The sequence below is a fragment of the Lithobates pipiens genome, unplaced genomic scaffold (assembly GCF_037356315.1).
Source record: "Lithobates pipiens isolate NorthernLeopardFrog02 unplaced genomic scaffold, aLitPip1_a1.2 Scaffold_23, whole genome shotgun sequence".
Classification (NCBI taxonomy): domain Eukaryota; kingdom Metazoa; phylum Chordata; class Amphibia; order Anura; family Ranidae; genus Lithobates; species Lithobates pipiens.
Window position 1 is genome coordinate 244,456,156 of NW_027507785.1, and position 25,768 is coordinate 244,481,923.

At 41.9% G+C, this 25,768-nt stretch overlaps 1 long non-coding RNA gene across 1 annotated transcript; it reads right to left on the reverse strand.

The window, feature by feature from the left end:
* Positions 1 to 744: 744 nt before the first annotated feature.
* On the reverse strand, positions 745 to 24,760 carry LOC143927028 (uncharacterized). The gene is made up of 2 exons (XR_013262215.1): positions 23,906 to 24,760; positions 745 to 1,082 (listed from the first exon to the last, which is right to left on the reverse strand). It is a non-coding gene; the product is annotated as an uncharacterized LOC143927028 (long non-coding RNA).
* Between the last annotated feature and the right edge of the window lie 1,008 nt (positions 24,761 to 25,768).

Sequence of the window (25,768 nt, forward strand, 5' to 3'; positions counted from 1 at the left end):
ACAAAGTGACACTTTTTGGTGACCAGTGACACCAATACAGTGATCAGTGCTATAAAAATGCACTGATCACTGTATAAATGGCACTGGCAAGGAAAGGGTTAACACTTTTTATGGCAATAACTTGCATATAAGCCTTTAAAATTAGGATTTTTGATTTTTCATATTCGTGTCCCATAGACTTTATTAGAGTTTGCATGTTCGCTAGAACTTTTTGCCTATTCTGGTGTGAACCAAACCAGGGGATGTTCGGCCCATCCCTACTGGTGATATCTACATCTCCATGTGGCATTTAACAGATTGCAACTTGTTTATTATTATGCTTTTTTTTTTTAGTAATCCTGTCTTTTACGATTTGCATACACTTCCCTACCATCTTGTTTATTGTACCATAAGGATAAAGGGTGAGTAACACTAGTGGCGCACTATGAAACAGATTACAGACGCCTTGTCATTGTTTTGATCAGTACTTACGTATTATATTGTTGCAATTTATTTTTATCACGCATCTACTGGTGATATGACAAATATCTTATAGTTAAAGCTGAACACCAGGCAGATATAAAATACACATGTAGCGCTGATATTTTTACCTACTAATGCTTTAATATGTAAACCTATGGACAGTGTTATAACTTAGTATTTGGCGCCATCTAGCGGCCAAAAACAGGAAATGGACTGGAATTATTTTCCTTTTTGATAACACTAAACAAGTGTCAGGAACCATGAAACAGATTGAGACAGAAGTACAATCAAATCACACTTGTTTATTAATAATAAAAATAAAAAGGTAAATAGAAAAAAGCGTAGTCAAGCATAGCCAGAGTCCAGTAGCCAGATCGGGTAGTCAGCCAGTCCAAAGTTCATAAACCAGATCGGGTAATCAGCCAGTATAGAAGTCAGGGATCCAAGGAGAGCAACTGCAAGCCGGATAAGAAGCCAGGAGGGATGTCAGCAAGCCAGTCTTGAAACAAACAGCAGGAGATGGTTCCTAGTGATGTGACCAAATGTGAAGGCAATGGAGAAATGAGCTGGAAGACTTTAAATAGGCAGGTCAGACGAGCATCATCGGGAACAGCTGGTAACTGTGGAGAGAGAAGAGAGCTGGCAATTAGCCGACAGCTGAGCGGCCAGCCCAGAGGAGGAAGGGCTAAGCCAGCCCTGACAACAAGGAACAGGAAGTGACTGTTATTTACTTTCTACTTTGACCTATCTACCCAGAATGCCAGATGACCTACCCATGATCACCCTGTACTGAACTACTTGCTGGGAAGGCTATAAAAAGAGCCTGCATGGCCATTTTATTTCTCTTCTGGACGCATAACCTACCTGTAAGGACCTGTGAGGAGGTCTCCAGAGAGCCCGGCCTACAGCCACTGCGAAGCACAGCATTTACAGACTCTGCTACTCATCTGATTGCTGGAGAGACTGAGCGACCAGATCAGGAAGGATTCAGAGACACCAGAGGGACCCGGTCCATCTTGTAGAGCGGAGTGGTATGATGAAGCCGGCCAGATAGAAGCAACACAGAGTGCACCGGAGCTGAGCTGTACTTTCTTCAGATCCAGTTTGGTGAGAGGACTGTTGCCCACAGTTTATTACGCACTTGCATACACTTAGGCCGCGTACACACGCGGGGACTGTTCGCCCAACTTTGTCCGTCAAACAGTTTCAGCGGACAGTCCGCTCAAAATTAGCATGGACGGACTTGCCCACACACGACGAACGAACAGTCCGCTGAAACCGTGCGCGATGACGTGAACGGCACGTACGACGGGACTAGAAAACGACGTCCTATACACTGCAATGCAAACTTCGGCGTGTAAATCCTTTCTGAGCATGCGCGGAACTTAGTTTGACGAACAAGCCTACACACGAGGGGACTGTTCGCTGAAACAAAGTTTCAGCGGACAGTTTTTCGGAATTTCCGAAAAACTTTGTTCAGCAGACTGTCCGCTGAAACTGTCCGCTGAAAGCCCACACATGAGCCGACTGTCCGCCGAAACACTGTTCAGCGGACAAAGTTGAGCGAACAGTCCCCGCGTGTGTACTCGGCCTTAGACTTCTACACAGTGTTGCTGGGAACTCTAGTCCCATGGAGGAAGATCTAATAAAGACTGAGTTTAAGCAGGCCTAAAGCCTGCCCTTTGCCACACTTTAACACGTGCAATGATAGAGGCAATTACAAGTGGATTACCTCACAAGAACAGTTTCAGCATTCTTTTCAAGTTAACCCTTACTATTCCACTGTTGGATTACAAAGAAAGAAGATCAAAGACCGCATATAGTATTGTAAGGCCTTGCACCTTTCTTAGAATAGGGGGAGCTCCCTTGTAGTTGTGTTGTGCCACATTTATCTATTGTCTAAACCTTCTGTACTGTCATGTTATGTTGATGAGACAGTGCAACTGCTGTAATTATTACTTTAAATATAACCATAGTAAAGATACGTTTTTTTGGTTAAGTACTTTGGTGTGGAGTATTGTTCCTTTTCCAGCAGGTGGAGCCATTAGATGCCCAGGTAATAACAAAGGTATACTGTTATTATATTGTATATTGTGAGGTTATCCTTCACCATTAGCTCCACACCAACTTTGCACCACAGCTGTGTCAAGGGGACTGAGCCAAGTCAGTGGGGGTTCACTAGCAGAAAGTGCATGCCCAAACAAATTCAGCACCTTGTTCGGGGGTCAGTTCTACACACAGAATAACGCAGCTTGTTTTTGTAATTTAAACAGTATAAGTTCATGAGTTTCACTTGGTATCATATGCTTGTAATCAACTGTACAGCAGAGTTCAGACTGGGACAGGAAGAAGCAGCACAGGGTGACAATTAGTTGTGTTGCACTGCATATGTGTTAACAAGGGACATGAGAAAAGGAAAATTGACTAATTCATCTGTCTGCTTTTTTATCCAAAGGAGGGACAAGACCTGTAAATGTTAAATTACTGTAGTAGAGAAAAATAAACCTCCTGCCCAGACAGACAGGGCTATGCTGTATGGCAGTGCTGTGTAAATTGTAGAAGTTGATAGACAGAAATACAAATCCTTTGGCAGGTAGAACAGCTTCCATTTATGTATTTGTTATTTACATTTAGCTGCTTGCCCAGAGTTCAAGTGGTATTGAAGGCTCAGCTTGTTTAAATAAACAAATTTTATACTTTCCTGCTCTGTGTAGTGGTTTTGCACAGAGAAAACCCGATCCTCTTCTCCTCAGGTCCTCCACCAGCACTGGAGGCTCCTCCCCCTTGACCAGTGCCCCCCACAGCAAGCGGCTTGCTATGGGGGCACTTGTGCATGCTAGCTTCTGAGCCCTGTACTATTGGTCCAGAAGGCACATAGAGCCACAGTTTGACCCTCCCCCACCCTCTCCTCATTGGCTCACTGGCTGTGATTGACAGCAATGGGAGCAAATGGCTCCCACTGCTGTCTCAGCCAATGAAGAGAGGGAATCCCAGGACAGCCAAGGCTCTCCTGCACATCGCTGGATTGTGAGCTCAAGTGAGTATTAGGAGGGCTGTGAGGAGGGGGGCAGCACACAGAAGGTATTTTTTATCTTCAAGCTTAGAGTGCATGAGGGTATAACATCTTCAGCTTTTACAACCTCTTTAGGCTACAAAACAGATAATTATATTTGACATTAACCGGTTCCCGACCGGCGCACGCCGATGTACATCGGCAGAATGGCACGGTCAGGCATATTGGCGTACAGGTGCGTCCAATCTTTATTGCCGCCCTGCCATCGCTCGCGTGCCGCAGCCGGCACGCTCTTGTGCCAGTCGGGACCCCCGTAAGTCCGGTCGCGAGTCCCGCAGACTCGATCCCCACGGCCATACCCGCGATAGTCTCACGGGGCGGCTGAATGGAGAAATGCTGTTGTAAACGGCATTTCCCCATTCTGCCTAGCAACTAGTGACGCTGATCTCTGCTCCATGTAATTGGAGCAGAGATCAGTGTTCACTAAATGAAAGCCCAGCCCCCCACGGTTAGTAACACACTCCTAGGAACACTTAACCCCTACACTGCCACCCACTGGTTAACCCCTTCACTGCTAGTGTCATTTACACAGGAATCACTGCATTTATATAGTGATTAGATATATATATAGATATTTATTATAACAAAAAGTAAAAAATAATGTGTTTTTTTTCAAAATTGTCACTCTATTTTTGTTTATAGCGCACAAAAAAAAAAAAACACTGGGGTGATCAAAAGAAAGCTCTATTTGTAGGGAAAAAAATGATGTCAATTTTGTTTGGGAGCCACGTCGCATGACCGCGCAATTGTCAGTTAAAGCGACGCAGTGCCGAATCGCAAAAAGTGGTCTGGTCTTTGACCAGCAAAATGGTCCGGGGCTGAAGTGGTTAAGTCGCTTTATCACATAGAAATGTATCAGCTATCAGCCTATCAGATATCATATTGTCAAACAACAGCTCCTCACCTCCTCCCCGGTGCAATTCATGCCCAGAAGAAATTAACCTTCCGTTCAGCAGATATCAATCCCCTGGCAGAAATTAATCTCCTTACCAAAAATGTCACCTTCTCAAACTTATATACAACCTCCTCCAGCAAAAATACAAAACGAAAAGCCAAATATCTAAGCCCTTGTACACACGGTCAGAGATTCCGACAAACAAATCCGTCGGAGTAATTCCAACGGATTAATTCCGGAAGAGGTCCAGAAGTGATGGGTGCATACACACGGTCGGACTAAGTTGTGGGAAAATCCGATTGTACATAACGCGATGACGTTATTTCGTTACGACGGGACTACGTTCAGGCTAGTAGCCAATAGCTTTGGTCTAGGAATTTGATCTGAGCATGCGTGGCACTTTGTCCGTAGGCTACACATGATCGGAGTATGTCCGATCGGAGCATTTTGTCTGAAAACTTTTGGAAAAGTTGGTCCGTCGGATATTCCGATGGAAACAGTCCAATGCATACCACACACAGTCAGAATATCCGACAAAACGGTCTGATAGGACACATTCCGTCGGAATCTCCGACCGTGTGTACAAAGGCTAAAACCTCCAACCAACATAAACTTACTCTGCAGAAGACGTTTATACCCATTCCCAAGTAGAACTTGACTCCCCTTGGTGATTCTGTATTTCATACTGGGAAAAGACCACACAGCTCCCAATTACTTATTCTTCGGTCAATGGATTGGGCCTGTAGAACACATCTCCAGCACTAGAGAAAAAAGTGTGCTTGTGTTTCCCAAGAAGGAAAGAAGTACAGATTTACAGCCAAAGCCAGTTGATCTCTAAGGCAATCTAGGCAGAGATCTAGGGACTGGTGAATGTCAGGGGTCCCAGCTAACATGTTCATACTGCTGTAGTAAACCAGGAGGATAAATTAGCCAAACCTGTGTAGCTATCTGTCCAAGGGAAGATGCCCGTGTTGATATTTCATGAAGTGGGCCATGCCAATACAGTCAATGGAAATGGGGCAGCTACTCTGTGCCAATTGCAATACTTATCAATGTTAATTGAAAGGAAGGCGGGGGCTCAATCTGCTACTTCACTAGTGGCCCATTTGACCGTAATCCTGCTCTGGTCACAGCTTCTGTCATATTTCCAGACATAGGGGGAGTAACTGTTGCAATGCTGAAAAATTCTTGAGGCACAGGCTCCGATTACCCAGGCTTGCAATACAATATAGCAGAACTGATAAAATTTGAAAATAAGGTGCTACACCCCAAAAAATTTGTGAATCAGTAGCCCAAAACCAAATACAGTACATGTATATAAGAATAGATAGCACCAAATCCCTTTAACTCAAACTTAAAGAGGAATTGCAGTCTGCTCACATAATTTGTAATAAAAACATATTTGCCATTCTGAGCTCCAACTACTTTGCATATTATTTTATATATCCACTTTCAGCTCGGACCATTTTGCTGGCTTAAGACCAGACCACTTTTTGTGATTCGGCACTGTGTCGCTTTAACTGACAATTGCCCCATCGTACGACGTGGCTCCCAAACAAAATTGACATCCTTTTTTTCCCACAAATAGAGCTTTCTTTTGGTGGTATTTGATCACCCCTGCGGTTTTTATTTTTTGCGCTAAAAACAAAAATAGAGCATAAATTTTGAAAAAAAAAACGCATTATTTTTTACTTATTTGTTATAATAAATATCCCCCAAAAATATATATAAAAAAAATTTCCCCTCAGTTTAGGCCGATACGTATTCTTCTACATATTTTTGGTAAAAAAAAATCGCAATAAGCGATTATTGATTGGTGTGCGCAAAAGTTATAGGGTTTACAAAATAGTGGATAGTTTTATGGCATTTTTATTAATACTTTTTTTTTACTAGTAATGGCAGTGATCAGTGATTTTTATTGTGACTGCGACATTACGGCGGACACATCGGACATTTTTGGCCCTTTTTTGGGACTATTGTCATTTATACAGCAATCAGTGCTATACAAATGCAGTGATTCCTGTGTAAATGACACTGGCAGTGAAGGGGTTAACCAGGGGATGGCAGTGTAGGGGTTAAGTGTTCCTAGGGGTGTGTTACTAACTGTGGAGGGCTGGGCTTTGTGTTAGTGAACACTGATCTCTGCTCCAATCACATGGAGCTGCGATTAGCATCACTTGTTGCTAGGCAGAATGGGGAGATGCTGTTTACAACGGCATCTCCCCGTTCAGCCTCCCCGTGAGACGATCGTGGGTATCCCCGCGGCGATCAAGTCTGCGGGACCCGCGACCGGACTCACAGGGGTCCTGACCGACACGTGAGCATGCCGCCGGCGGCGCGCATGCGATGGCAGGGCGGCATATAAAAATGTACGTACCTGTACGCCAATATGCCTGCCAATGCCATTCTGCCGACGTACATCGGCGTGTGCCAGTCGGGAACTGGATATACTGTGATTCTGTATTTGCCAGATATGCTGCAGAAATCTCCCTCCACTAAGTCTGGCTGCGTCCATTTTAACTATGGGCAACTGAAGCTGCTACCTGTTCACTTCCTAGATTTACACAGAGGCACACCTCCAGCTCTGCAGCTCTCATTGACCCTCCTATGACTCCCCCCGCCTTTGCAAACTCTTACGAGAGTGAGAGCTGTGCATGATGTCATAAGCCTAGGCTAATGACCAGACAAGAAACAGGAAGTGGGCTGTATGAGGTATTTACTGGCAGAAAAACATTTTTTTACTATCCAAAGTTAAAACAAAAGGGCAGAAGATTTAATAGATGTGTAGCACTACCCCCGGAGGAGCCGCTTAAGTATGTTTGGTTCCATACTCCGCCTCTCAACCCTAAGAACAGTCTCAGCCCCCTCTGGCACACCTGGCAATAGTGTAAGTGCAAGGACCAATGAGAAACACACACACGTTATGATAAAACACAGAAATTGTCTTTACTGCAATATTTCTGTGGAAAAGAGTAACAAACAGTAACCATATATATTCAAGTAATGCAATTGGAGAAAAATAACTGATTAAAAGCAATATAGCTCGATACCATATTCAGGCTGCTTTCAGGGGATTCAAAACCTGAGACTAACCACAAGAGCAGAGGCAAACATTTCAATAACAATAAATCACAATATGTCAATATGTACCAAATTGGTTACCTTTACTCAGGTCGGCTCTATGAGTCCAGGCAGGAGGAGAGCAGAGGAATGACCCTCTTTGTTATAGGCCTCTCTTCTGTCCCCTGACACCACAGGCCCAACTTTATTCAAATCAACATGTAATGGCTTAACTTCCTAGTTAAACTGTCCCACACACACCGCTGCATATACAGAGACCTGAATATGTGTATGTGGATCCGTATGGCACTATTAGCTTCAGTCCTTTTGAAGAAAAGATAAGACTTTGAGTCTTCAGCTAGCCACTTTTGTTGGTGCACTTAAACTGCTGAATAGCAGGGCCAAACAACACAACTGGCCCGGATTATCAAGTGAGAAAGGCAAGAGCTTTCTCAGCAAGGTATACAGTGTCCCTGGGAATAGATGACCTTATTCTTTAGCCCTGTGGCACTACAATTGTCAGAAATATGACTAACAGCAATGATGTCTGTATACAGTGTTCATTTAACTTATTCTGTGGTGCAGTGTCCCTGTTTCCTGCAAATGGACAAAAGCCCCCTCACCCAATCCATCGGTCAAGGTCCAAACAAATTTTCTGGAACAAGCAGCCTCTCCTGGCAACCTGAATGGTCACCTCACACTGGAATGCTTCACCGTTGGTGCAAGTGCGTCTGGCAGCGGGGGCCTAAATCGCGCAGTGAAATCACCCAGGGAGCAGTACCTCTCCCCTAGGCCTGATCTTTTCCTCTGCCTCGTACTGTCTGAAAATCCCTCAGCAAAGCAAGATAGAGTCTTTAGTTACACTTCTCCAGAGCATGCTGGCTCTTGCAATTCCATACAGTTCAATCTGAATGTCAAACTTGAGTCCTGGAACTACAATTCCCTTTATGCTTTGCTCCCTCATGGTAATTACTCTGCTGACAAGATGTGATGACACAGAGTCTTAGCTGGCTCTAGAGGAAAACAGTGGCACTGCAACAATGTTGCAGAGTGTCTTCTAATACTGCAGGTAAGATAGCCAGCTCCCTAGCTACAGATGTTAAGTTAAAAAAATGGCTAAAGGTCCACTTTAAAGTCCATAAAGTAAACAAAAGTGTCTTAACACTGTGCAGAAGCAATACACTTGTGACTGTTCTTTATTCTTTCTATTCTGGTACATACACCACCACGTGTTGGAAAGACTGCAAACTCACCACATATAAACTACCTCTTATCATAAGAAAGTCAATAAGCACTTGTAAATTCCAGCAATGAAGATATCATAAGATAAAACTGTCAGTCTCCAAGAAGTGCTTAATACAGGGGTCCTCAAACTTTTCAAACAGGGGGTTAGTTCACGGTTCCTCAGACTGTTGGGGGACTATAGTTTGAAAAAAATATGAACAAATTCTTATGCACGCATTTATTTGCAGTGCAAAAAAACAGGAAAAAATCAATAAATCAATACAATATTAAAAATAAAGAACAATTTTAATCAATATAAACTTATTAGTATTTCCCAGAATCCCCTCATCACGGACTCCTCATCACAGACCCCCCCCCCCCCACCCCCATCACAGATCCCCCCATCACAGATTCCTCTCCATCACAATCAAAGTTTGGGTATTGGAACAAATGCCCAAAAATATGTCAGACGCAGAAAGATATTTTAAGCTTTGCAAACACAAAACTTTTTGGATATATTCCCTTGATGCCCTGTCACTTGGTGGAAGAAATGAAGCATTGGAATTGTCCACAATTTTATAAAACTATTTTTCAGATTTGGTTCGTTAGTTTACTTTTTTATATATATATATTTTCTGTAATATTGGAAGGATAAATTACATAATTTACCATAGAAGCTATCATATAATGTGTCAATAATTTGGATTTATGGAAATGTATACAAAATGATACAAACTAGTATGAAATATTAATTTTTAATCTTTATTTATACTATATTTTATTCTATTAATGTATTTTGGTATCACATATATCTCGGTTTGACAATTAGTTTAGATATTTAAATAACAAAGTATTTATCTGTAATTAATTTTAACCATGCTCTGGTGACACTAATATAATATAACATATATTAATTGTTTTTAAAGTAGTTTAGTTTTTAACTCATCTGTGTAGTATACCTAAGGGTGTTGCAATATCAGATTCCTTATATATATTTTTAATTTTTATGTATACATTTTGTGTGCAGAAAAAAAGCAAAAAAACACATGGATATTTGTTTGTTTTGAATAATTTTCCCAATTTTTCCTGGCCTTTTCTTTATATATTATTTCTTTATATATTTTTCCACAATTTTTATTCTTAGTATTTCTATCCATGTATATATAAGCCCAAACTAGGGAATCACTTTGCATTTGCAGTAATTAATAGGTTAAAAGTTTGCAGCTGTGTTTCAACTTGATAGTAATTGTTTTTACTGCAGTAGTTAGATGGCAGCAAAACTGGCCAGCACATTTAAGGCTGAATACAGCCTGAGTTCCCCTAAGCTTGAGGAAGGAGCGCGCCTGTTTGTTAGCAGTGCGCATGCTCCGAAACGTTGTCGCTATTTGCAGTGACGTCACCACGTTCGACGCCTGCATTTCACTGTGGACCTGAGCCAAGCCTCGAACTCGGTGTACGCGGTCAGAAAGGGAAGTTCTGCGAGTCGGGACCCTCCATCTGATGGGAAAAACATCTACAGGCTCTCCAATGCGTGCTGACGCTGCTGAGGACTTCTTAACTTGAAAAGTCCTGCCCTTTGTCCAGACCTGTTATGATTCTCATTTTGTGCGAATAAGGTAGCAGAGGGGAGGGGGAGTGCTGTGATCTTATGGAAGGGGCAGTCCACAGGCTGGGTAAATCACCCTGGTGGGCCGTATGCGGTCTGCAGGACATAGTTTGAGGACCACTGGCTTAATAGTTCATAGGCCTCATTTACAGTATGCTTCTCCCTCATAAACAATAAGCAACATATACAAGAATAAATCTCATAGTGTAGTAGTTTTATTGATAAAATAAACACATAAGGATAATAGTAAGTAATCCACTCACATTTTATAGTGCCATGAGCAGGCACCAGTATAGACAGCCATTGATACTAGAAAGAACAACCGCCCCACTGCTTTATGTCTTAGAGACGACATGCACTCCATGGACCGGAAGTCGTACCCTGGAAATTAAATCACTGGAAACCCAGATATGCGGCTAAACAGCAATGTGAGGGATGCCATAGCCACTTGCCATCATGACAGTTGTAAACTGGTTACATAGTGAAAGCCAGAGGAGATTGAGGAACATCTGTACCCCATTCTCTTGCGCAATTAGTGAATTCAAATTGGACAAGCGTTTAGAGACTTCTGGTTTTAGAGCTGTCATCTGTTGGCTACTATAGCTGGAGAAGCACCCAATGAAGCAAGATCTGTACTTTGTTAGTTTCAGTGGAGTACAGGGCTAAAATTTAGGTACGGGGACCTCCTGATGTCTCAGTAAAAAGTACCTGTCACCTGCCCATTCTATCACATATGGGGCGTATTAGCCTTCTTGTGATATCAATAAAGTTAACCAAAAAATAAATGACTGATTAAATTGAAAAAGTGTTGAAATAAAAAATGTATAATAAAATTAAAAATAATAATAATAAAAAAAATTAAAGCACATATAGCTGCAAGGAAGTATGAATTTTGAAATCTATGTCTCTGAACAAGGACTAAGTACAAAGCAGAGCTAAATAGATAATCAGTATCTATCACTGATTGTGAAAGGTTGCCATGCAGTGAAACATGATCAGCAACATAAACCCCAATTTTTGTACACATTATTAGTATAGCTGTGCTATATATAGTATTAGTATATAGTATTGCTGTGCTGCTTTGATTGAAACATGTAATGTATTTCATTTTATATTATTTCCTTGTTAGAAATATTTCTAGCATAGCTAGCTACCATGACGAGCGAGCGCCTCCCTCCTCCTGAACCGTACCAGGCCGCGTGCCCTCAACATGGAGGGGTGGGTGCTTTGGAGAAGCACCCACCCCCAAAGAGGACAAGGGGGCACTCTTTACGTCTAGAAGAAAAGAGATTTCATTTCCAAGGTTTCTACACAGTAAGAGCTGTGAAAATGTGGAATAGACTCCCTGCAGAGGTGGTTCTGGCCAGCTCAGTAGATTGCTTTAAGAAAGGCCTGGATTATTTCCTAAGTGTACATAATATAACCGGGTACTAAAATTTATAGGTAAAGTTGATCCGGGGAAAATCCGATTGCCTCTCGGGGGATCAGGAAGTAATTTTTTCCCCAGCTTTAGCAAATTGGATCATGCTCTGCTAGGGTTTTTTGCCTTCCTCTGGATCAACTGTGGGTATAGAATTGGGTATATGGGATTGTATGATATTATTATTATTATTATTTTTTTTGTGGTTGAACTAGATGGACTTGTGTCTTTTTTCAACCTGAGTAACTATGTAACCATGTAACGATTTAGCTGTGCATGATGTCATAAGCCTAGGCTAATGACCAGACAAGAAACAGGAAGTGAGCTGTGGTATTTACTGGCAGAAAAAAAAAATGTTTTACTATCCAACAGGGGCAGAAGATTTAATAGATGTGTAGCACTACCCCCGGAGGAGCCGCTTAAGTATGTTTGGTTCACTACGCTGCCTCTCAACCCTAAAAACAGTCTCAGCCCCTCTGGCAATATTGTAAGTGCAAGGATCAATGAGAAAAAACACACATGATATGATAAAACAGAAATTGTCTTTACTGCATTATTTCAAGTAATGCAATTGGAGAGCAATAACTGAGATTAAGAGCAATATAGCTCAATACCATATTCAGGCTGGACAAGCGTTTAGAGACTTCCAGTTTTAGAGCTGTCATCTCTTGGCTACTGTAGCTGGAGAAGCACCACATGGAACAAGATCTGCACTTTATTAGTTGCAGTGGAGTGCACGGCTAAAATTGTCTCAGTAGAGAATATCTGTCACCTGCCCATGCTATCACTTATGAGGATTATTAGCCTCCTTATGATAGCAATAAAGTAAAAAAAAAAATGACTGACTGACTACTTTGAAAAAGTGTTAAAATAAATTATTTTTAATAAAATTAAAAATAATAATAATTAAAAAAAAATGTAAAGCACTCTAGTGCCACACTGCATTCACATTGTGCTGCGTTAACTGAAAGAATGATGTATTCAATAATCATATAAGACATTTAATTCAGTATTTCCTTGTTAGAAATACTTATACCATATACTGCAAGGAAGTATGTATATTGCTATCTATGTCTATGAACAAGGACTAAGTAGAAAGTAGAGCTAAATAGGTAATCAGTATCTATGGATGATTGTAAAAGGTTGCCATGTAGTGAAACATGATCAGCAACATAGACCCACATTTTTGTACACGTGCTGTGCTTATTGCTGTGCTGCTTTGATTAAAAGAACAAAATATTCAATAATCATGTAAGGTATTTAATTCTGTATTATTTCCTTGTTAGAAATATTTCTACCATAGCTACAACGAAGTATACATATATACATATTGACATCTATGTCTTTGTGCGGTATTTAACGGGTTTCAACTTGTTTATTTATTTATTATTTTATATATTTTTTTAGTAAGCCTGTCTATTACAATTTGCATAAATGCCCCTACCCTCTTGTTTATTATACTGTTACATTTTTAAAATTTATAATAAATATATTATTATATATATTTTATTATATCTTTTCATGTGACAACACTGAAGAAATTACACTTTGCTACAATGTGTACAGCTTGTATAACAGTGTAATTTATAATCTATACATGTATAAATATGTAAATAAATATATAATAATGCATTGGTAACCTGTAAAGGTTTTTAAATAATAATCTATGAAATTGTATTAGATATCGTAGCTTTTCGCCATTTCACAGGCACACATAATTTTAAGTGTTGACATGTTTGGTATCTACTGTATCTAATCAAGGCAACCTCATCTTTTATGTTTTACCAAAATATTGGGTATTATATTGTGTTTGTGTGCAATAAAAAAAGTGTATTTTTTCCTGAAAATATGCATTTGATAAACAGCTGCCTTAATAATGTGCAACATACAAAATTGCAACTACCACCATTTTATTCTCCAGGGCCTATTCGTTCAGAAAACATATAATATTTAGGGTTCTAAGAAATTTTCCAGCAAAAAAAAATACTTATTTTAACATGTATGTGAAAATGAAAAAGACACAAAGTGGTATAAAGTGATTGGCTGGCTATGGGGGCACTCATAGAAGAGGAGGAGTGGACCCCAGAAGAGTAGGGTTGGGGCTGCTCTGTGCAATACAATTGCACAGAGCAGGTAAGTATACCATGTTTATTATTTAAGAATTAAACTTTTATGTCTTTACAACAGCTTTAAATTTGGAACTAAAACGTTTATTATTTTATTATTGATTCCTCTATTGTTGATGCAGACCAAGCATGTACAGTCAGCTGACACCACGGTCAAATTCCTCATCTACTGAAATGCAGAATATGCCTAAATGGCTTCTCAGTAGTTCTTTAAAAGTGTTTTTTTTACCCTAACTTGCAAATATTTTTTTGAATTAAAACTTGAAAGTCATAGGGTTATATTTCAGTAACCGGTTCCCGACCAGCGCATGCCGATGTACGTCGGCAGAATGGCACGGGCAGGCAAATGGGCGTACCTGTACGTCTCTTTAAATTTGCCGCCCTGCCATCGCGAGCGAGCCACCGGTGGCGCGCTCGCGTGCTGGTCGGGACCCCCGTGAGTCCGGTAGCGGGTCCCGCGGACTCGATCGCCGCGGACATAGCCGCGATTGTCTCGCGGGGCGGCTGAACGAGGAAATGCCGTTGTAAACAGCATCTCCCCGTTCTGCCTAGCAACTAGTGACGCTGATCTCTGCTCCATGTGATTGGAGCAGAGCTCAGTGTTTACTAAATTAAAGCCCAGCCCCCAACAGTTAGTAACACACCCCTAGGAACACTTAACCCCCTACACTGCCACCCACTGGTTAACCCCTTCACTGCCAGTGTCATTTACACAGGAATCACTGCATTTATATAGCAGTGATTGCTGTATAAATGACAATGATCCCAAAAATGTGTCAAAAATGTCCGATGTGTCCACCATAATGTCATAGTCACAATAAAAATCGCTGATCGCAGCCATTACTAGTAAAAAAAAAAATATTAATAAAAATGCCATAAAACTATCCCCTATTTTGTAAACGCTATAACTTTTGCGCAAACCAATCAATAATCGCTTATTGCGATTTTTTTACCAAAAATATGTAGAAGAATACGTATCGGCCTAAACTGAGGGAAAAAAATGTTTTTTTATATATTTTTCGGGGGATATTTATTAACAAAAAGTAAAAAATAATGCGTTTTTTTCAAAATTGGCGCTCTATTTTTGTTTATAGCGCAAAAAATAAAAACCGCAGGGGTGATCAAATACCACCAAAAGAAAGCTCTATTTGTGGGAAAAAAAGGACATCAATTTTGTTTGGGAGCCACGTCGCATGACCGCGCAATTGTCAGTTAAAGCGGCGCAGTGCCGAATCTCAAATAGTGGTCTGGTCTTTGACCAGCAAAATGGTCCGGGGCTGAAGTGGTTAAATACTTTATGAGTTTTAAGTTCTTTAAGATATTTCAAGGGCCACTATTACTATTAATACATTCAACACCTGTTTTATAACATTCACTGAAATTATTACATTTGTGTGAGGATATTTAATGTGCAGAAAAGTGTGTTTCCCAGTGTTTGCACCGTACATAATTGCCTACCTAAGCAAACATCTGATGCTTTATTATTTGTGATTCATAAAAGTACATTTTGTACGGGTTCTAACTTTCAAAGGAATGGACAGATACATCATAGCTCCCAACTGTCCCTGATTTTGAGGGACTATTCCAGATTTGAAACAAAGTCCATCTGTCCCTCTTTCCTCCTCATTTGTCCCTTATTGTGGTCTGATCTATATAGTTGTTTATAAAATGCCCTATTTATATGTCAAAAAGTGTTTCCCAGTGCTAAAACTTTCATCCAAATTCTAAATTGCTGCATTTGTAAATGTCAAACGCCAATGTAAAGGAATAGTAGTGGCAAAAAAAGCACTTGTGGGTTTAAATAATTTTTTTTTGGTATAATTCTCTTTTAAGGGGGTGTGACAGGGGTGTGTCCTATTCCAACGTACTTTTGCTAATAGGTGTTCCCATCTCAAAAAGTTGGCAGGCATGGATACAGTGCAACCATGATCTGAGCACCATATGGCACCTATAGGGCCCTCTCTAAACAGAAATGTTCTGCTTGATTGTACTGTATGTTCCTGTTTATGACAATGGAAAGGGAGAAGACAAATAGCACAATAATTTTTTTCTAAATAATCAGGTTGCACAAATTTAATCTCAAGTCTATGAGTAGCTGTCATGACTCTGCAGTAATATTTTCATGCCCTGTCTGTCTCTTACCTGGACTGTGTATCAGCCTTAAGCCCTGTAAACGCGATCGGACTTTCTGACGGGAAATTTTGGATGTCAGGCTGTTGGCAGAAAATCCGACCATGTGTACGCTCCATCGGACAAATGTTGTTGGACTTTCCACCAACAAATGTTGGCTAGCATGTTTTCAAATTTTCCACCAACAAATGTATGTTGTCGGATTTTCCGATCGTGTGTACAAAAGTCTGTCGGACAAAAGTCCAAAGTACAAACAAGCATGCTCGGAAGCAGAAGCGGTCAGTCTTGTAAACTAGCGTCCGTAATGGAGAATTAACATTCGTGACGTGGCAAATTATGAAATCTCCAAATGCAGCGCACATTCTCTTCTTCTTTAATGGGATAATAATGAAGCTGCTTTGCTGGTGATACTGATGGAGTTATTGGAAACTAATTTTCAAAGGCTTTTTTCTTCTAGTGATATCAAAAAATAATATTATTATGCCCCAACCTTTGGCTTATCTCCTTACTATCCCTTGTTATCCTGGGCTGCTGCTTCCTCTCTATCCTCCTGTAGCCTACCATGAGCGTGAGCTGGGAGACCCTGGTGGCCACGACCTGGAATCAGTTGCAGCACAGTCCATCCTCACCACTAGAGGCTCTGCTGAACACCTGCTGTATCTTAGACCCTGCACCCTGGGGAATCTTAGGCTCTAGCTCCCAGTGGGATCCGTGTTGGTGCTCCAGTGAACCTGCCTTCCTGACTCCAACGGTGTGCATCTGTCACCTGGACTCAGGTGACCTAAAAAGTTAAAACTAAATATACAAGCAGAGGTTAATTCCAAATTTAATGTCAAATTGATACTGTAGCTAAAACAGACATGGACAGCTGATGCTATATGTACATTTTTCATAAAAATGCCTGCATTGGCTCTGTCCCTTCTGCCCCCCAATCCTTAGAGCAATACTAAACCCAAAAGCAATAATTTTTTGTATTGCAGCTTACCAATTCATAGATGTGATGGTTGTATTAGTTTTCTTTTTTTAGGTTTTCTTTCTTCTATTTTCATCTGGTGATCTGGCCAATAAGTCTATTGTTTTTCAAAGTCCAAACACTCTTGCAGATGTATCAGTTAGAAAGATGAGACAAACCATTTATCACTGGCAGGGGTGCTCACAATGACCAGCTGTCACTTATTTATATAAAATCTTTCATCCCAAAAGAAAAAAAAAGCGGTTGCTGCAATTGATTATAAAATGTTAGCTGGTGTTTGGCTTACATTTTTTGTGTATTCAAACCTGCTAGTCCATCTAAAACTCTCCTCTCCCAGACTGACAATGAGGCAGTCCAAAGGTGACCCCTGTGGTTCTTCATTCAGAGTGGGGGCACTGTAATACAGGCAGGGCCGCTCATAGAAATCATGGGGCCCTGTACAGCCTACCTGACAGGGCCCCCTTCAGCTCCACCCCTGGCTCCACCCGTGGCCCCTCCCCAGACCCCGCCTTGAAACTGTCTCTCCAGCACATTACGGCATTGATGGCATGGGTGACACTGTCTCTGCAGGCAGCACATGCAGTATGGGCCATAACGCATGTGCTACCTGCAGACAGTGCCACCCATGCCACCAATGCCATATTATGCTGCAGACAGTGCCACCCATTACACTAATGCCATAACGCATGTGCTGCCTGCTAACAGTGCCCCCCATGCCATATTGTGCTGCAGACAGTGCCACCCATGCCATATTGTGCTGCAGACAGTGCCACCCATGCTGACAATGGCATAATGCCATTGTCAGCATGGGTGACACTTTCTCAGCAGGCAGCACATGCATTATGGCAATAGCATCATGGGTAGAACTGTCTGCAGCACATTACGGCATGGGTGGCACTGTCTGCAGGCAGCACATGCGTTATGGCCCATACTGCATGTGCTGCCTGCAGAGACAGTGCCACCCATGCCACCAATGCTGTAATGTATAGATGCTGCTGCAGTAGTAGTAGATCTTGAATCCCCCCCAAGCAAGCACACACCTGTTAGACGGGTCCCAGGAGTCACTTTCTCCCTGATACTGCTGCCTGGACTGGAGTGTCCACAAACTATCTGATTCAGATGGCAGCTGCTTTTTTTTTTTTTTCTCCCACCGGCGCCGCCACTCTCCTCACTGCTTCTACTCTCAGGCAGAGTGAGGAACAGAGCAGAGGTGGAGGAATCACTCCGCGGCGCCAGGGAAGACACTACAGAGTACGCGCTGGCCGGGACTGGAGCCAGCATGAGGAGTGGGCGCGGAGGAGACATTCTGACATTCTTCCGTGCCCAAAATAGCAGAAATAGTCCCTCTCCCTGCCGCCACCTACATCCTAAAAAAAAATAATTAAAAAGTGTGGTGGGGGGACTGTTGGGGGTTGTGTGTGAAGCAGTCGTGATAGGTGGCCGGGGGGGGGGGGGGGGGGGCGATGTTAGGTCATGGTGACTGGAAGAGTTTTTTGGTTTTTTTTTACATTACATTAATTCATTTTCTGTTAAGGTTGCCCGGGCCCCCCTGCTGGTTGGGCCCGGTACAACAGGGCCAGTTGTACTGGCCTATCAGCAGCCCTGAATACAGGAGGTGTGTTACTATCCAGATCACCTGATGAAAACAGGGGAGGGGAAAGAGGGGAAGAAAACAAATGCAGCACATGTATGGATTGGAAAGCTGAAAAATATTACATTTTTTTTTTTTTTAATACTGCGATGGCTACATGTTGTCCAAGAAGAAAGAAGACCACGCTTTTCTTTTTGACTTTGCATTTGTACTCAAACTGCACCTTTACCTTATTCAAGACGTTCCAGTATACAAAACAGCAGCCAAATATAAATATGCATATTGATACTCTAAGCTCCGGATCAGATATTTCAGAAGTCCATTTGTAATACAACATACTCTCTCTATGGACAGTTTGATTAAGAGTAATTAAACTTATCCATAGATATTTTTGAATATTGTTTTCATATCCTGATTTTGGAAATTCAGATCCTGTTGTAGAAAAATCTGCAAACTATGTTTCTTTGATTTTACTTTCCTGTCTTCCTGCCTTCTTTCTAATTGGAACATTCTTTAATAAATTCTTGGAAATTCCTGTACATAGAAATTCCCCAACAAAAGGCTAAGGCTAAGTGGACAGCTATTTCTCCAGTCTAAAAATATCAGCACAATACTAAAAAAGTTAATGTATAGATTTCTGGCACGCTCAAGTGCACATCATCATTTACAATAATATGCTACTGTTATTGTACATTTTTCAAGCTGATGGTGCAGAAGGGAAAATGACCCTTTGTTTCTTAATGATGAAAGCCAAAAGAGTTCCTAACTTATCATACATTACGCTTGATGAATAAATAAGAAGAGTGCTTGGTTGCAGAGTCAGTTTATCTGAGCTGAATCAGCAATCATGGGGATTTCCAAATTTTTTCAACCTGCAGGATATTTTCTTCTAGTACTGACCTCCAATGTTCTCTTTTAGAAATCATACAATGACAGACACTGTGGATTGTCAAAGTGTGAGGAAGCCAGGCTGTACGTTTTATTACAATGTAGCTAGGTATTGACATCAATTTTGGGCTCATGTGACAAGGGTAGCAATAGTAAGCGCTGGTATATCCTGTAGCAGTTTTTTTTCTTAATCTCTCAACTTGCTGATTAAAGTGTCTCAGTGGCTTACAAAAAAAAACACCCTACAAAGAAAACATTCAATACATACAGTATCTGTCCCACTGCCCACTCTGTGCTGAAAAGAGAAGCTCAGGCCGACCATAGACGGTTTGAATCTTGGCCGGTTCAGCTGGGACCGGAGGAGATTCAAGACATGTATGGGCAGGCTGAATGTATTAAGTTGATTGATCAAGTTAAGTACAACCAGCCTGCCAGATTCACTTGCGATTATTGCTAGTGGCTGCTTCCCCCACCTGGAGAAGACAATTGCTTGGCAGGAGGGATTCCCCTGTCAGCACTGCCTGTGTTGATGGGGAAATTATGGTTGCAGGAAAGAACTCGAACCGTTTTTGGACGGCCTTACTGAATAGTGTTTAGCATTCAACACTCTTATATTCCTCTGTGCTGTGTGGTTTCCTCTTCATCCCCTACATTGTCGAAGGCCACAGCAGTGACGTAGGGGGTGGCAGGAAGAACCACAGACTGTAGCGGAAGACGAGGCATCCGACACACCCAGAAATGGGCAGCACAATGCCTGCCCGCACAGGGGTCATAGGCTCAAATCCCAACCATAACACTACCTGTCTGGAGTTTGCATGTTCTCCCTGTGTGGGTCTCCTCTGGGTATTCAGGTTCCCTCCTGTCCAAAGACATGCTGGTATGATAATTGGCTCCCATCTAAATTGGCTTTAGTATGTGAGATAGGGGCCTTAGATTGTAAACCCCCTGTGGGCAGGGACTGATGTGGCCTGGTGACACAGAGTAAAAAGGAAAGGAAATGAGGGCTTGTAGATAATCTTTTTTTTCTGGTGAATCCATTTGTTCATGATGTGCTGTCTGCTCTAGATGAAGACCAGTCTCCTGAAGCTCCTTTTCTCTGGTTGTGTGGCCACCCCTCTAGCTGAAATCAAGTGAAAAACAGAACCAGATGCTACTGCTGGTCCTGCATTAAATCTGATGATGCATTTGCACTGTGCAAAATCAATCAGCTTTCAGGTTTATTTTAATAAAGCTTAAAGTTATTGTAAAGGCCAGTTTTTTCCCTATAAAAATAACAAACATGTTATACCTACCAGTTGGTTTTGCACAGAGCAGCCTGGATCCTCCTCTAATCAGGTCCCTCTTTGGCTCTCATGGCCCCTCCCTCCTGTCCAGTGCTGCTTGCTGTGGGGGCACCTGAGCTGAGTCACAGCTCCCTGTGCCAATTCAGACACAGAGCCCGACCTGGCCCCGCCCACTCTCTCCCCTGATTGGCTATCTGACTTTGATTGCAGTAGTGGGAGCCAGTGGCGCTGCCGCTGTGTCTCAGTCAATCAGGAAGGAGAATCTCGGATTGGCTGAGGAACTCATGGATATAGCTAGACAGAGAGTCACCTCAGGTAAATGTTAGGGGGGGGGGGGGGGGGCTGCTGCACCCAGAAGACTTTTTTATCTTAATGCATAGAATGCTTTTACAACCCGTTTAAGTGAACAAGCTGAAGTTTGAAGCTTATTGGCTACCATGCACAGCTTCACCAGATTTTGCACTCTCCAGTTTTAGTAAATCTCAGCAAAAAAGTCCACTCGCTAAAAGGGAGCAAGAACAGACTGCCAGCTGCCACTGGACAAAGTAACAAGATCGGTATACATCTGTATATGCCTCGCCTTAATATAAAATGAGGACTATATATTGCATAAATTCTTTCCTAACAGCAGCCAACACAAGCAGCGTGTTTTTACTTTTTGAGCCTAAAAGTCTGTTTTATACACTACTGTAGCGAAACAAAACGTATTTTTATTCTTTACAAAATAGTTGTAAAGGCAGAAGGTTTGCATTCTATGCATTAAGGTAAAAAGCCTCTTGATCCAGTAATGTCCATGAAAGCCACGGCTGTCCGGGACACTCCCTCCTGATTGGCTAAGAAACAGCTGTGGGGCCATTGGCTCCCATTGCTGTCAATCAAAATCAGTTAGCCAATGAGGAGAAAGAATGGCAGGGCCGAACTACAGCTCTGTGTCTAAATGGATACACTGAGCAGAGGCTCCACTTGGGTGTTCCCATAGCAAGCTGCTTGCTGTGAGGGCACTCAACAGGTGGGAGGGGCCCAAGAAAAGGAGGATCTGGGCTGCCTTGTGCAAAAACACTGCAGGTAAGTATAACATGTTAATTATAGAGAGAAAAAAAAAAGCGAGACGTTACAATCACTTTAAGTGCTGATTCCTATGTGCAGTAGTCTTTTACAATCATTCAGACGTTACTCTAAAGTCAAATTAGGGCAGGATGCATCAGCGTTGCCTGACTATTGAACTTCTGATAGTTTGACTGCGCTGACGCTTGCTGGTTCTATTAGAAGGTGGTGGGTCACTATAGTAATTGATGAAGAAAGACAGCAACTTGTTGCAATGGTTCCCGAGTGAGTCTATTTAAGTGTGTGTGTAGTACGCGGCTCCGTACACACTGATGAAGTCCCGCTAAGGACATAACATGTACGGGGAAGTAGCCACGTGATATCACACCGTTGCCATCTTCTTTGTATTGCGGACTCTATACTTGCACTTAGTTTAAGTGCCGGACTTGTACGTTTTTTAATCTTTGGTTCTAATAAATGATGGCGTAGCAGAGAGTACTATATTCTTTTTATTTGCTTTACATACTGGCTGTGTTATCTTCATAGAGGGATCGTTCCTTATTGGCCTTAAGAAGATATGCCCTGCTAAGGGCATGCATGATTGACCTACCTATTAACTCAGGGGCCATTTGTGTCAGGTGAGCAGCCAAATATGTCTATGGTGGAGGCCAGTGGCGGCTGGTGAAGTTTTAGGATGGGGGGGTGCCAGACCGCACCCTTCCTTTTTTACCCCTCCCACTTGTTGAAAACGGGCATGGTTTCAGCAAAATAGTGGGCGTGGCTCTAAGGTGGTGTGGTTAGCATCTGAGATGAACGAGGGATGGAGGGAGAGGGAGAGAAGGATGGAGGGACAGCAGGCCCAGATCCTATACAACAATAGAAATATGTGTATTATAGAAAGTTTAACAATCAGCAGATAAAGATATCTTCGAAACACCTGGTGTTAGCACTTCAATCAACCCGGCACCATGGTTGTTATGGTGTCAGAATAATTGAAGCACATTATTTCTATTATTACATTGTAATATAAAATTAAATCTTTCAACTCACTATAATGCAGAATCAGTGGGAGCCCTGAGCGTGCCACTAGCCACGTCACCTGCCACCAGATGCCATCAGATGTCCCCACGGAGTGCATCCTTACATTAGGTGCCCCCAGCCGAGTGCCTACTTACATGCAGCCTGTGTTCCATCAAATGCAACCTGTGCCCCATAAAATGCAGCCTGTGTCACATCAAATGCAGCCACATCAAATGCAGCATGTGTACCATTAAATGCAGCCTGTGTCCCATTAAATGCAGCCTGTGTCCCACCACATGCAGCTTATGTTCCACCAAATGCAGCTTGTGCCCCATTAAATGCAGCATGTGTCCCACCAAATGTACCTTGTGTCCCACCAAATGCAGACATTGTGCCGATCAAGCTCAGCCACTGTGCCCATCAAATGCAGCCACTGGGTTTGATGGCACATTATTTTTGGCAAATATTTTTTCTAAATACAGCTAATTGAGAAAAATCACGTATCGGGGTACCAATAACTAACTTAGAAAGGTGGTATAAGCAATTCCCTACTCTACAAGCAATTTTATTCCAAGAATATGGACCCAAAGTGACCATAAAGCGCTGTCTTTAGAACCTGCAAATGTAAGTTTAAAAGTCATACATTATCTTTGTTTTGGTTTTAAAATAAATGGATAAATGGTTCTACACTTTCCTTGACCATTGTTTTTTCTGGGTCTCGGCAACTGAGGTTTGAGGATTATCATTTGAGAGGACAGCGGTTGGCAGATTATATTATTGCAAATGGTGACATCATGAATATTATTGGGAAAAGGGTGGTACCCTAAGACACCAAAGGCTTATTTTCTAGATGTGGTTGGTAAGTGTACAATTTATACACACTGTGGTGGAGCACTAATCTAAGGAGCACTTAAGGCACTTTTAACACCAGAAGCACGGCGGTTGAAATTCTTCAGCAAAGACTATTTATTATTTCTTTTTTCTTTTTCTTTTGGACTGTTGAGTTTTTTGAAAATTCTACATTTTTTTTTGTTTGTTTTTCTCACGATTATTGGATCGGTATTTACATATTGTTTATGTGCATATCACAGATGTGTGCTAGCGCCTTACCTTTTATTTTTTCCCAATAAATTAAACTCGTTTTTTTTTAAGTGAAGAAGTGTTGAAACTTTTGACAATGTTTTCCTTGCTGTCTGTGTCTTCCTGTCACAATGGAATCCATTCTCTCCTCCATTCTTCCTGGTGTCACAGGGACAGGATGTAAGGGATAAATCAAAAGCAGACTGTAGTTATTTAAAACCCCTGATGTTTTAAATTCTCATTCTGCATGCTTGCAGTGCTTAAGGAATGAAAAATGAGTTCAACTTTAAAGTATAAGTTCACCTTTTTGCGCAGAATTTCACTTTTCATAATAGATACAGTAGAAGTGTGTTTTTTCCTCACGTACCTTATCCGCGGGAGGTTTAAAATCTTGTCAGTTTATTTGGATTTTTTAAATGATTTATTAAATTCCATCACTTCCTATAGGTCATATATCAGCATTCACTTCCTGTAGGCCATCTCCCAAAAGCCCTCACTTCCTTGTTGCATCACAGAGGAACATACAGTTCACCACTGTGGACCACATCTCCCTCATTACAATACTATCTTCCACCCACTTCCTGTAAAATCTCCTTTAGATCTCCCATCAGATATGTAGTACAAAGGCCTGTCTGATTTGATACAAATTTTATGGATTGGTCAGGTGGGTCCTCCTAAGCCATAGTCATGGTAAATCCTAAGAAAATTGTCCATAGATTGCCATCTTTATACAAGTACATAGGAGGGAGTGGGTGAAGATGCTCAGTTGTCAAGCCTTGTTCACATCTCCTATTGAAAGCTCATATGCGTTTGGTTGGATGTTTTGGAGCATTTTCACTCATTATTTATAGCGCAGCTCATTCAAGTGAACATGCGCAACTATCACCCCAGAGAAGCTCCAGAACTGTTTTTGGAACGGAGCATGGTGCATTACTGCAGTTTTTGGTGCGTTTGCTGCACTTGGGGTGCCTTAAGCATATAATGAAAAAAACACACTCACATTTAACGGTGTCCACCCTGACACCCAGGAATCATCTGTCGGTTGTAATGTGTAAACCACCACTGCTCTGCGATGAGAGCCTCTGATGATGTTCAAACTGAAAAGAAACACGTACATATAGGGGCGAGCGTGTCCTCTCTGGTCTGCAAGCACACCGGCTCTCATAGCAGAGGGGCAGTGGTTTACACAATAAAAAGGGCAGATGATTCCTGGGTGGCGAGATGGGCAGTGTTAAATGTGAGTGTGTTTTTTATATCTTTTATGGATTTTAAATAAACTATGGTAAACACTTTGAGATCCTTTTCTGTTTGATCCTTATGTGTATGAGAGCTGTATCTGGGTTCTGTGAGAGAGAGGCAGTAAGCAGAGGAAAGTGGCCATGCACAGCGGAGCTGTGGAAAAGCATTTGTAGACCCTCTTTAGTATATGTTAATGGGGGCCATCTTCATCTGGTGAGTTTGGACCCTTTGAGGTTGGGGAAGAAACACGCACAGAGTGGAATGTTAGCAGTGGAAAGCACTTTGTGATTGATTTTATATTTTAATCTAAGAAGAAAGGTATCACCTAATCACTAGTCTTGAGCACTGGCACTTTATGAAAGAGGATCTTTTGTTATCACTATGGACTTTTTTTTATTTTTTTCACTTACAGTGCTGGACCTTCAGAGCCCGTGCTGGAAATGGCGCATACGCGGGAGTGACTTAATCGTGGCTCTGGCCAATCACATAGCCGGAACTGGCGAACCTGGAAGACAGACAGGGGGAACAGGCCAGCCCTCTCAGCGGTGACTTTACAGCGCTGGAAGGCTTCGTTCCAAGGTGAGTATTTCATAATGTGCTAGTATATGATGCATACTAGCACATTATGCAATTGCCTTTGCAAGGTTTCTTTTT